This window comes from Phasianus colchicus, chromosome 8 (assembly GCF_987193195.1).
Source record: "Phasianus colchicus chromosome 8, bPhaCol1.hap1.1, whole genome shotgun sequence".
Lineage (NCBI taxonomy): Eukaryota > Metazoa > Chordata > Aves > Galliformes > Phasianidae > Phasianus > Phasianus colchicus.
In genome coordinates, this window is record NC_143443.1 from 32,115,021 (window position 1) to 32,126,847 (window position 11,827).

Below are 11,827 nucleotides of genomic sequence, written 5' to 3' on the forward strand. Positions count from 1 at the left end.
TTATTATAGCTGCAATGGAACCTGCCCCTTGCTGCCAGGGTTTAAATTAAATGTGCCATGTTTTGGCCCGTAGTAGTCACATACATTTCTCATTCTAGAACTAAAAGTATTATATACAAAGTTACTTTTCTAATTGCTTCCTTAGTAGTACTTAAAACGTTTATTTTAATGATTTTGGTAATTAATATGTAGTGCATTGGTTGAGTTAATAGTCTTTTTCTACTCCATTACAGATACAAATTGCTGTCTGTAAAAGCAGCGTGGAGCAGCCAGTAGTCATGACTGGCTTCTCTTCTTCTGAATGCTGCCATGATACAGAGCAGCTCCCACCACTGTCAGTGTTGGTGGACCTTGGACTTCAGCCATGGAAAAACTCCTGAAGAGGTCATAAGGAAGAAAAAATTGGGATTGATACTGAGAAGGAGCAGCCATGCTAGAAGGGGATTTGTCTGGACCTGGCTTTAATGCAGTGGGTTTACTTTTGGATGCCTGACTTGGATCATCAATTAACTTGACTTCCTGAGAATAAAGCTATAGCTGTGACAAAAATGTAGTAAAGCAAAGAAACTCCCCACACCAAATATCTCTGTATGTGTGGTTCCATCACATAGGGAGTATTTAGAGGAGAAAATGTTGATTGAGAGAACATTAGTGGTTTTAAAGAAAAAAACAACCTGATTGATAGGATAGTACCAAAGCCATTGATATTGAAAGAGACTTACTACATATTTCCCACTTTTATTTGCTGCCATTTTTAATAGACAAAAACAAAACAAAACAAAACTTAGCTATTCTGATAGGGAGCAAGTATTTTTTCACTGTGTCCAGGTGTATGGGAACTGTTGAGTCATGGTCTGAGCCACTGATGGAGCACCTGGGGAAAGGACTTGGTCAGCCCTGGGAGCACAGGTGAAGGCAATTCAGCTGTGTGATCAGAAGGGATGGAGCCTGGCTGCGCCTCTCTTAGACCCCATTTAAGGGCTGGCTGCCACTGGGGAAGGTTTTCTGGTTGGAGATCCGTCCTTTGTGGAGTTTTCCTGCGAGTGTAAATCTTCAGAGACAGGTGAGCTCTTTTTCTCTGTAGCATCTTTTATTACATTCATCCCTTTGCTGTTACACCTCTTATATTACCCTTCTACTGTGTTCTCCTTTGTGATTGTTACACCATGACAGATCTGGAGTCCCAGCACTCTCAAAGGGGCTGAAGGAAGGGAGAAGAGCCCCTTGGTGCTTTGCTTGGTGCAGCTCAGTAGGCCGTGGTTCCTTACTGTGTTTTGCTTTCCTGCAGTTGCACTGCCAGCCCTGAGTGTTGCTAAGCCATTATTTTGAAACCGTGTTGGTGTAAAATGCATTAGTTCTAAGGGGGCTTAGAAGCCATTTATAATGAAGCTTAAAGCTTTTGATATAAGAGTAACTTAAATTCTTCATAAAAAAAATATTAGTTCCAGTTGACTGAATAAACTCAATTGCTGTTTCACAATCTCTGTCCCACTCATCTCCCTCTGTTGGCCCTGCAGAGTACCCAGGTTTGTTTCCCAGCTTGGTAAAAGAGGGACCATTGATGCCAGGTAGGAATGTTGCTGCAATAGTAGTTCACAGCTCTGTTTTAAAAACTCAGCATCTACGCAGGGGCTGAAGTTGCTGTTTGTAAGGCTGATGTGAACACAAATCATGGCACAGCCCTCATTCTTAGGCACTGCAAGCTTTTAGCAATGCAGGGATTTGTGCTCCATTGCTATATATGCGTTGGGAATGGCTCTCCACTCTCAAAATGGTACTGTCACTTGCTATATTATTTATCAAATGGCATCTTTAAGGTGAGTTTGTAGCTTGGTAGTTTACTGACTTAGTCAGATTATGTCCAGGTTTCCTGTAACTGTATGCTGGCAAGCCTCAGCTGCAACATGGGGACTATTTAGGTGTCTTTGGTCAAAGCTGTGGCTGAGCAGCAAACAGGGACTAAGCTCCAATGAATTGGAGAGCAGGTCTGACTGTTCCAAGTTGAGTGTATCGCTTTCCTAGAGCTATTCATAACCTTTCAATGATAATAGAATCATAGAATGGTATGATAAAGCCATCCTTAGGAATTGCCAAGCAAAGGGTCCCCATGGAGCTGGTGTATAAGGCTGGGCTTCTAGCAGTTTGGCTGGGAATAACAGCAGGAAGAACTTTCACCTTCTGTGGGGCATCAGCATGCATTGGAGCTGTAAAGCAGAGGGAATATGATGAGGTGAATATTGCAGTTAAAAACAGTTTTCTGAACAGTTGTGAAATCCCTCACCGGCGCATAGCTGAAGTGATCCTATCTTTATCCAGGAAATCCTTACATATGTATACAACACAAATAAGTCCTGGTTGCACAGTGCATTTCTGTCAGCTGTAAAAATGTGTTCTGTGCTTTTTCACCATGAACTACTATCCTCTTGTGGTTAATCTGGGACCACCTGGACCAACCCACCCCTGCTTATTAAGAACTGAGATATGTTTTAACTTTAAGTTCTAAGGCTTACATTCTCTATATATTTGTAGTTTGTTATACTTATGTTATCAAATGAAGGTTGAGGACTGTTTTGGTGAATCATTCCATGGGCACACTGGCTTTTTTCCCAGTGCCTCACATTTTTATAATTAGATACTGATGGTTGTTTAACTGGGACTTGGCCATTCCCTGGTACATATTTGTTGAGCCACAGACAGGAGGCAACTCACCCAAATGCCATTTCAATGGGAGAAAAACTCTTTGGGTTTAGAACAAAACACAGTTGAATCTTTTTCCTACATGTTTTATTTCCCCCTTCACCATTGTAAAAGTATCAGGTAGCAGCAATGGCTAACAGCTAGCAAGTATTGCAAGACATGGTTTGGTTTGGCTTTGGGCTGCACAAGCCCACGTTAATGAAATCTTGGTCTCCATCTCTGAGAGTAGAAGACCTTGTCATAATATGGATAATAACTGACTCTGATAATTTTTTTTGCTGTCTTTTTCTTGTTTTTCATTAAGTTAAAGCTTGCTTGAACTAGCACAATTCCTTGTGTATTAGACCAAATAATGTGCCAAAAGTTCTTAGCTTTGTAATCGTGAATAATTGTTGGGCCTTATACCTGGTTTGCCAAATCATGATCTGTACCACAGAAAAACTGGAATCCTCCACTGACTCCAGTCTTTGCATTATTTCCAACCACTGTATGCATACTGAGCAATTTGCTGCACCTACAGGGTTTGTATGGAGCCTTGCAATGCAGGGAGAAAATAGATTTATTGAGAAGGTGAAAAAGAAAAATTCATCACCTTCTTGATTTTTCTCCCTTCCAAAAGGCATATTAGCAGCCCAGGCAGATTAGTTTCCCCACTGGAAGGAATCACTCTTGCTGTTTTTGCTTTGTGTTAGTTTGTTCAAGGCCCCAGGGAGCAACAGGTCCAGAATCCAGAGCTCATATTGCAACAGTGATGTGTTTTGCAGTAGCACAGTGGAAAATCTCTGCATCAGAGGTGTTAATCTGATCTGTCAGTATTGGTGTCCCACACCTCAGCCCCAGTGCAGGAAATTAAAGGATGAGATCTGCAAGGGAACTATTTCATAATGCTTTAAACAAATGAACTTCTTAACATTTCATGATCTGTGTGAGATTGTTTTGTTGGTAGCAGTACTGCCTGTGGTGCTGAGAGCATGGCACACACATCCATTGCAGCCCAGCAGTGTGCACAGAAGCCAGTTGCTTGAGATTTGCCATTACTGGCTAAATTACTCAGTCACCCTCCATTTTCATTTGGGCTCCAACCGTTTGGTTTGGTTTCCGTCCCCTTTTTATACCATTTCCATGAGATTTCTATTTACTTTACTGTCTCATGGCCACCCTCCAGCCCACGAGGGGCAGAAGGGGACCTCCAGCCCCACATCAGCAGGCTACAGCTCTCGTGGGAGCACGAGAGGATGTCTGAGGAGAAATAAATGCGATCTGTGCTCAGTGAGAGGCTCTGGCAGAGCTTCACACTAACGCCTTCTGTTAATTTCAGGATCCCCTCAAGAGAAAAAAGGCATATAAAAAGGAAGCTGAAATTCCTCAAGGATAACGGTAATGTACCCTATCCACAAATTACCAGCAGACCTTTGCACTAGCTTATCGCCTATAAAAAGCTTCAGAGTAGTCATTACAGCCATCGAGCTGATGGTAGTTTTATGACTTTTACTCACCATAAGGCAAGGCAGCGGTCACCTGATGCAAAACTGCTTTGGAGGGGCTGGCACCTGTGGGGCTCTTGTGCCTGCAGTGTCACCTCCTGGTCACCAAACAGGAGCAGGAGGGTGAAATGGAGCTGTAAAAATCCCCAGCTCGTGTGCTGAGAGCTGTGAGGGGCTGCCAGAAAGCTTCATTAGCTCAGGTGGGTGAGTTTGTCCCACAGATATCTGGGAAGAACTGTCCCTCTCTGCATCTTGTGGGGCCACTACTTATGGCTCTGTTGGAGCATCAGCCCTGCAATAGGCTCTACAGCTTATTTGCTCAGGACACTGGCACTAAGTATGTGTTCTGTGTTACATCCAGTCTCAGCATGGAAGGTCTTCCTGTAGTGAATAATTGAGTTTTAGTATATTGGGCATAACAAGGCTTTAGGGCATTAGCTAATATGTCTCCCTTACTCTTCATTTGGAAGGAGATGAGAGAAATGGAATGTTTCAGTTAAACTGTAGCACATTGGTTAGGTATAGTCTCCCATCTGCACGTATTATTATTGTTCTATTTGTTATACAATCAATGGCAATAAAACTTGAAATGTTACTGAACAAAAGCTCTATGCCAGAATAGATGAAGTTCCTGCCTGCACTCTGCAGAGGAATTGCTGCATATGCCATTGTTGTTAGATCCCACTTTGTTTCAGCTCTATACCATAACATCAAAAAATTTGATTCTGTAATAGCATACATAAAAAAATTTAAAATTTGAATGTCTTTTCATCATTTGGCATTCAGTGCTTATACCTTTACTTATGAGCTGAGTGTAACAGTTGTGTCCACGGTGTCACTGCATTGTTTGTGTCCATTTTCAGTTCTACATGCTAGCAGGGAGGCATCCTTACCATGGGAATGTTCCAAAAAGAAATCACAGAAATGCATTTCCACCAGGGTAAGTCAACAGACAGAGTGCACGTAAGTTATCAGAGCTCATTTTATTTGCAGTGGGACAAAAACTTTATCAAAGACTGAAGCAAAACAAATATTTTAAATAGAAAACAATTCTTGAAAGTATAGTACACACAAAATCTTGAGCAAATGTTTACTGACTACATCACCTGGAACAATTAAGGTGCTGCAATAGAGCAGTACTTTGATTTAAGAGGGCATGGTTTGCAGGTCTATGGTAAGCATCATACCTGTGTCATTCAGAGCACAGATTTGCTCCAGCCCCCACCTTTCTATTGCTCTTCTGAACTAATCTTGTACATAGAAATAGTTGCTTTCCACTGAGGGAATGGGAAAAGGTAGCGATTAACAGCTGCACTCTCTACTTATTTTTACTTTTACTCAAGTGTGTATCACATATGGGCCAGATCTTTTACTGCCTAGCACTACAGGGAAGTGCACACTTCATTATGAAAAAGAATGCCAGTGGTAGTGTTTCATCCATTTCCTGGCCAGAGCCATTAGATGTTTATAAAACTGTTAATCCAATAAATGGCTATTAAAAAAAAATCACTGTTCAGTTATTTTTAGATTCAGGAGAAAAATCACTTAGATTAGTTGAAGCTCTTTGGAAATTTGGTCTTCACTCAGCCTAACACATGATGAAAGTAAACAATTCTAAGCAAGACCACAAAAACATTGGCGAGATTAATTAAATCTTTATTCATTTTAGTATAATACTTTATATTTTTGTATGAGCATAAGGGATAGATATAGAAAGGAAAAAATGCATAATGTGTATGATGAAAGCACGACTTCAATTAAGTGCTAGCTAAGTGTCATTTATGTTATATTGTCAATGGACTTGTTATTGAGAAATTTGTGTTAGAAATGTATTTGTTTGTAACCTATTACTTTTTTTTCAGGGAATGCTAGGGGAATTATTTTTGGCCACTGAAATAGTTGTGTGTAGCTGGCACCTTGAAGGTCAAGATATTGGTCAGTCTTGCTGGACATAGTGTTTATGTTGTATTGCTGACTCCGTGTCCTCTAAATGGGTGTTCAAAATAAATGCCTTTCTTTATGCAAGAACTCAGTGCTTCCTCCTTGAGTAGAAACTAGCAGTAGAAAATCATGATGCTGAAAGAGTTTTAAAAAAAAATAAGCTTAAGTAAACCCTGTTTTTATTTGGGGTTGTTACTCAATTCCGTTCCATCATATTCCTCAGAGTGGATTAGATTTTCCAGCTGATGGCAGTATGTTTTTTTAGAAAACTAATGTGTTCAATGCATCCTCTCTGGAAAGCTTGCTTGGTCTAAATATCGATTGGGTTTTACTACCAGCCAAGGTCAGAAACTGAAGAGGTTCTTGCTGCAGGAAGCTGTATATTAATCTCAATATCAACTAAAGTACCTAAGCTGTTATTGGAATTTGATGATCAATTACAGCTTTGAAAAGTACTTAGTATGACATTTGTTGAGCTTCCATATTTCGTGTTACGCCGTCACACCTGATAGTTCAATAACTGGAAAAATACCAACGAAGGACCTCTTCAGCTCTTTGTGTAGACAATAACTGCTTTATAATTCCCATTTCTTGCTATAATCTGCATTAATGGGCATTCCACACCATTAAAAGGCTTTCTTGCTGCCTCACTTACATTAATCCATTAGAGAATGTACCTCTGTTGCTCATGTTCAGGCAGACACAAAATAAAACCTCCTTCCAGAAGAATATTTCTTAATCCTAACCCTGCAACCTTTATTTTTGGAAATGCAATCATCAAATTCAAACAAACCTTCTCTGTCTGTTTTCTTGAAATAAACACTTGTGCAGGGTCTGTAGCCTCATGGATTCACATAACATAGGAACTCAGTTGCACAACTGGGCTGAGTAAGGGACTGTTTCCCCCAGGGCCTGCTCTTCTTATGTGGGGAGAGTTCACTTTATATATTCACAGATTTTTTTCCTCTTCTGCATTAAACCAGTGTTGTAGAAGTAAAATCATGAAAGGCTATAAATATGACACAATCTTCTTAAAACTTTTAAATATTTACAAGTCCATTTCCTTCCTCACTTGCTTCTCAAGATAGATTCTCATTAAATTAAACCAACTTTCATAAAAACTTTCCAGTAATCACACCAGCATATAATACTCAAAAGTCATCAGAGGGCGAGGCCTGGGCCATCATAAGGATTTATGTACATCTAGGGTTGCAGTTCACATCCAATCTAAAGAAAACACCAAAACAAAAGAACAGCTCTCAACATTCTCTTTATTTCTTTGCTTTGGCCACTCTTTACTAAAAGGCAAAGCAAAATCTTGCAGAGTTGGTACATCCTGGATCTCTCTATTTAGCAGAGCCGCAAACCTGGTCCTCGCTCCCTGTTTTTTTGCCTTGGTTATTTGCACTAATCTAACATTTCTCTGTTGGTTTTCTTTCCTAGGAAAGAAAAAGGCAGCCACTCTACAATAATGCTGGAGCTCTGCTTGTTTTAAGCATCAACTGTGATGACATGATTAAAAAATCAGCATCGTTACAACCACAAGGACCTTTTCCGTGTGAGAGCACATAAAACATTATTAGTGAACTTCTGTCTCCTGGCATATGTGTTGCACCCTCCAAATGAGCTGGAAAGAAGGTAGAAAGTAGAGATTTATCAGGCATCAAGTTCAGCCATCCAAATATCATAATCCTCATTTTTGTTGCTAGCTGTATGCAATTTTGAAATGGTTTGTAAATTTAATTGTTGGTGTATGGAGTGTGCATAGGCCATGCACAAGCAACAGCACTGCTAGGATTAGCAGCTCTTACCTGCTTTGTTGGAAGCAGAGTCAACCCTGAGCTCTTTTAGCAAGGTGTCAGCCAGATAGGGTGACACTCAGTGCTGTGAAAACTCAGAAATGGCAGTACTTCTGGGTCATCAGTCACTCCTGTTTAAAGCTGAAGACGAGTTATCTGCTTATATTGCCTGTTGTTACTGCTTCCAAGGCTCAGGAGATGAAAACAGAGAGTCTCCTTCCTTTTTACTGCACTTATGTATGATGATAATTGTTTTTTTTTTTTTTTCAGGCTGATGTAAATCGGCATTCATTTTGGGATCTTTGCTATTGATGGACAGTACTTAAGTTAGGCATCACTATAAATCAAGATGTCTTGTCCCAGTGTCCTCTTCTACTCTTTGTGTGTTACAACTTACCTGAATGATTGGATGCTATATTAAACTGTGATATTACCCTACAGTCTACGTCTGACTTTCAGAGGATCTTGGGTGGTACAACTACATCACTTTAATCCAGGTATTTGTTAATACAAGTATTTGTGTAGCATTTGCTAGATATGGACAGCAGTTTGAGGTTGGAAGAGCAAAAACTGTTGGATATTAGACATTTCTAATTCATTCTTAGCTCTATAATGTGGGAACCTTGTTTTCTGGAAAAAAAAGTGGGGGTTATGAGTTGTAAAGTCTAATTGAAAAGACAAAATGCAGTCAAACATGATGTCTGTTATTACTGTGTGATATTCATGATTAATGCAATGCAATCTTCACTCTCTTTTATTGTGCTTCTTTTTAAAGTCAGTTATCAACACTACCAACGATCAGAACAACAAAGCTGATGTCTCAGCAGCAAATGACTGAGACCAGATGCAACTGACTTCCCATAGGCAGTAATGAGCATGACTTGGGAAGTAATAAACTACTTGCCAATGAAAAGCAGGAATTGCTATAAGTGAAATTTTACAGCTAGAAAATATTGTATAAAAAAATAGCAGTGATCATATACCAATATATAGTTAATTATATCAATGTTGAGGCTCTAGTAAAAGACTACCACTGCTTCTCCAGGATCACTGGATGGCTGCTGCACTTATGAATTCAAGCAGTATGTCCATAAATTAATGCCTATTTAGCTTGGTATATTTGTTTTTTTTTTTTTCATATTTTCCACTTTCCCATAAACTCCTGTTTCATAGATTTATGTCGGAGTGGCAATTTTCTTCCCAAGAGAGTTATCTTTTTGTCACAAAAGTAGGTCCCCGGAATCATAGCTTATTGCAGCAGCACAGAAGAATAAGTCAAGAGTTATCGCCAAGTACGGCCAATTCAAAAAAAATCATTTTTTTTCATTTTGAATTATTTTTCAGTTCCAAATCCAGTTTCTGAGTTATGATTATGAGGCTCTCAGCTCTAGGTTCAGTTCTAACTAAAATTTTCAAGAAATCACAGGACTATTGTGTTGAAAAGCCCTCACAGAAATTAAAGGAAAACATACAGCTGTTGAGCTGATGCCTTGGAAATGCACTATGTAGCCCTCATCTCATGAAATGTTAGCTCAAACTCACAGGTGTACTCCAATTACTCTTTGTTTGCTGGTGACCTCTGTCTTTTGAGCTTAACCCACAGTTGCAAAAGCCCAAAGGAGTTATATATGGAGTCTGAATGCTAGCGTACCTCTCTATCCTATCTCAACTAGAACAGTGTTCACCTTTACTACATTATGAAGATGAAAACCAAGGGCTTTTGGAAAAACAGAAGTATTCAAGCAGAATTTTGGACATTAACAGAAAGAGCTACTGGGAAAGATTTCATAGGTGCCATGTGTATGAACAAGAACAAGAGGCTGGGAGCAATAGTAAAAGCATCAATTAACAAGAAGAACGTGCAAAGTGAGAGATGTCATCAGGCACCAAATCAGTTAATTAAGTCCAGAAATGAAGCTTAGATATTTCTTCTCCTGTGGATTGCCTGTATTCCTTTATTCATTGTTTTGAGCAGACTACAAGATCTTCATTCTACTTTGGAACTCTGTGGGGACAATTCTTATGGATTTTGACAGTAAGCACCACAGCCCTGTGGGGCATTCGAGGTGAAGTCATTCTTATTGAAAGAGCCAGCATAATTTCTCTGCTCCATTTAAATCCAAACAAATCCTATTTTAAGCACTTTGGAATGACTTGAGTAATGCAAAGGCCTTTTCTTGGGCTTTCTGCCCGGGAGTGAATTTCACCCTCAGTGAATTATTATTATTGGACTCTACTTATGAAAACATAAAGCAAATAACCCATGCAGATAATATTAAAGCAGTGGGAAATGGAAATTCCTAGTAGACTGAAGAATTAAGTAGGAATTGTTATACGAACCTTCTTTCTGTGCTACAGGAGGATGCACTGGATGACCTCTGGGTATCCCTGGGTCTGACCAGCAACAGCTTCTTGAAAAAACTCTTTGTCCATGAATACCTGATGTATCAGGCATCGAGGCACACTTTTCTCTCTTGAAAAATACTGCAAATTTATTATATCTTCACAGTTTTTTGCAAGTATTTCCTGAGTCAGAAACAATGATATCCTGATGATAAAGTGATGTCACTGTAGCATTTTCCTTATGTCCCTGATAAAATCTACTATTTTATTTCTGTTTTCATATATATGTGTGCATCATAAGGATCTATTTCGTCCTCTACATTCTCTTTTCACTGCATCAAAATACTCAGATATCTTGTCTCCTTTTCTTGGACCATTGCAGATCCTTTGAAAATGTATATATATATATTTTTTGCTTTTGCTACTGATGGAATACTTTCAAAAACACTGTGCAACTCAGCTTTGAGGTTTTAGTGATTTCTCCTCAGTCCTGAAACACATTTTCATAAGTTGTTGCTATGTTTTTTATATGGATCCCAATGAAGGAGTACACAAAACAAGAACTAACTTTAAGCATGGGAGCAATCCCCAGGAAGTCCACAGTAGCCTCATGTACTGAATGCTAATGATTCCCTTTAACTGTCCTTCAGATGTGGTGTTTCACTCAAGTCTGGGGTTGAGTCTTTCTCTCTTCTCCCTCCTCCTATCCTCCTTTGGGTAAAGTTTGGATAGGTCCTTTTTCTAGATCTCACTGTAGACTTCCAGATCAGAATTTTTCTTAGGCTGATAATAGTTCTGGTTTAGAACTTACCCTTTTGTTCCACTATGCTATGTATGTTGTTGCACTTCTTACACAACAGAAAGCAAAGAAACTTCGTAATGTCTCAAACAGCAGCAATGGTTAATGCATCTAACCAAATTCTACCACCAGATTGGAGCAGCCTTTGCCTCATTTTGTGCGGTATGCATTCATCAAAAGGTAGATTTGAGCCTATAATTAACTGTTCTTATAGTCAGTCTCTTTATTATATTTCAGGGTATTAAACCACGGCATGCAGTACTGCTTGCTGCAAACAACAATTTCCTTTTGCCTCTTACCTTCTGCTTACTTTTTGATCTTATTCTGTAAAAATAAAATAAATGCAACACAGCCTACATCAACAGAACTAAAAATTCAAAGGCATTTTTAGCACTGGGCAAAAAATTAAACAACTTCAGGAGACGCTTATGGTTCCTAAAAATGGAACTATCAACTGGTAAGTTTTTTGAAAATTGAATATAAAATCATAGAGAAATGCTTTATTTGATTCTCTGTTTATGGGAAATTCATTTTATTTGACTTTTTTATTTGTAATATCAACTATATTGCAGAGCAGAGTTTCTAGGTGCTCCCTTATGGTACCATTCTTCTAAATTATTAATGCTGTACTGTTGATATATTGTCAGCCTTGTACATACATTCTATGAAAATGAGTTTTACAGTAGGCTGGGATTTATAACAAAGCTTGACATATGCAGCTAATTCACCTAGACAGTCTTGTCAGTTTTAGGTTCATAAATAAT

General features: G+C 39.1%; 1 long non-coding RNA gene across 2 annotated transcripts; it reads left to right on the top strand.

Moving 5' to 3' along the window:
* Positions 1-983: 983 nt before the first annotated feature.
* LOC116231549 (uncharacterized) lies at positions 984-11,466 on the top strand. Of its 2 annotated transcripts, none has more exons than XR_004167497.2 (6): positions 984-1,063; positions 4,016-4,074; positions 5,045-5,121; positions 7,566-7,760; positions 8,192-8,418; positions 9,266-11,466. It is a non-coding gene; the product is annotated as an uncharacterized LOC116231549 (long non-coding RNA). The 2 variants fall into 2 exon arrangements; XR_016468593.1 differs by lacking the exon at positions 9,266-11,466 and adding an exon at positions 1,518-1,568 and having other exon boundaries at positions 1,019-1,063; positions 8,192-8,361.
* The last annotated feature ends 361 nt before the right edge of the window (positions 11,467-11,827 follow it).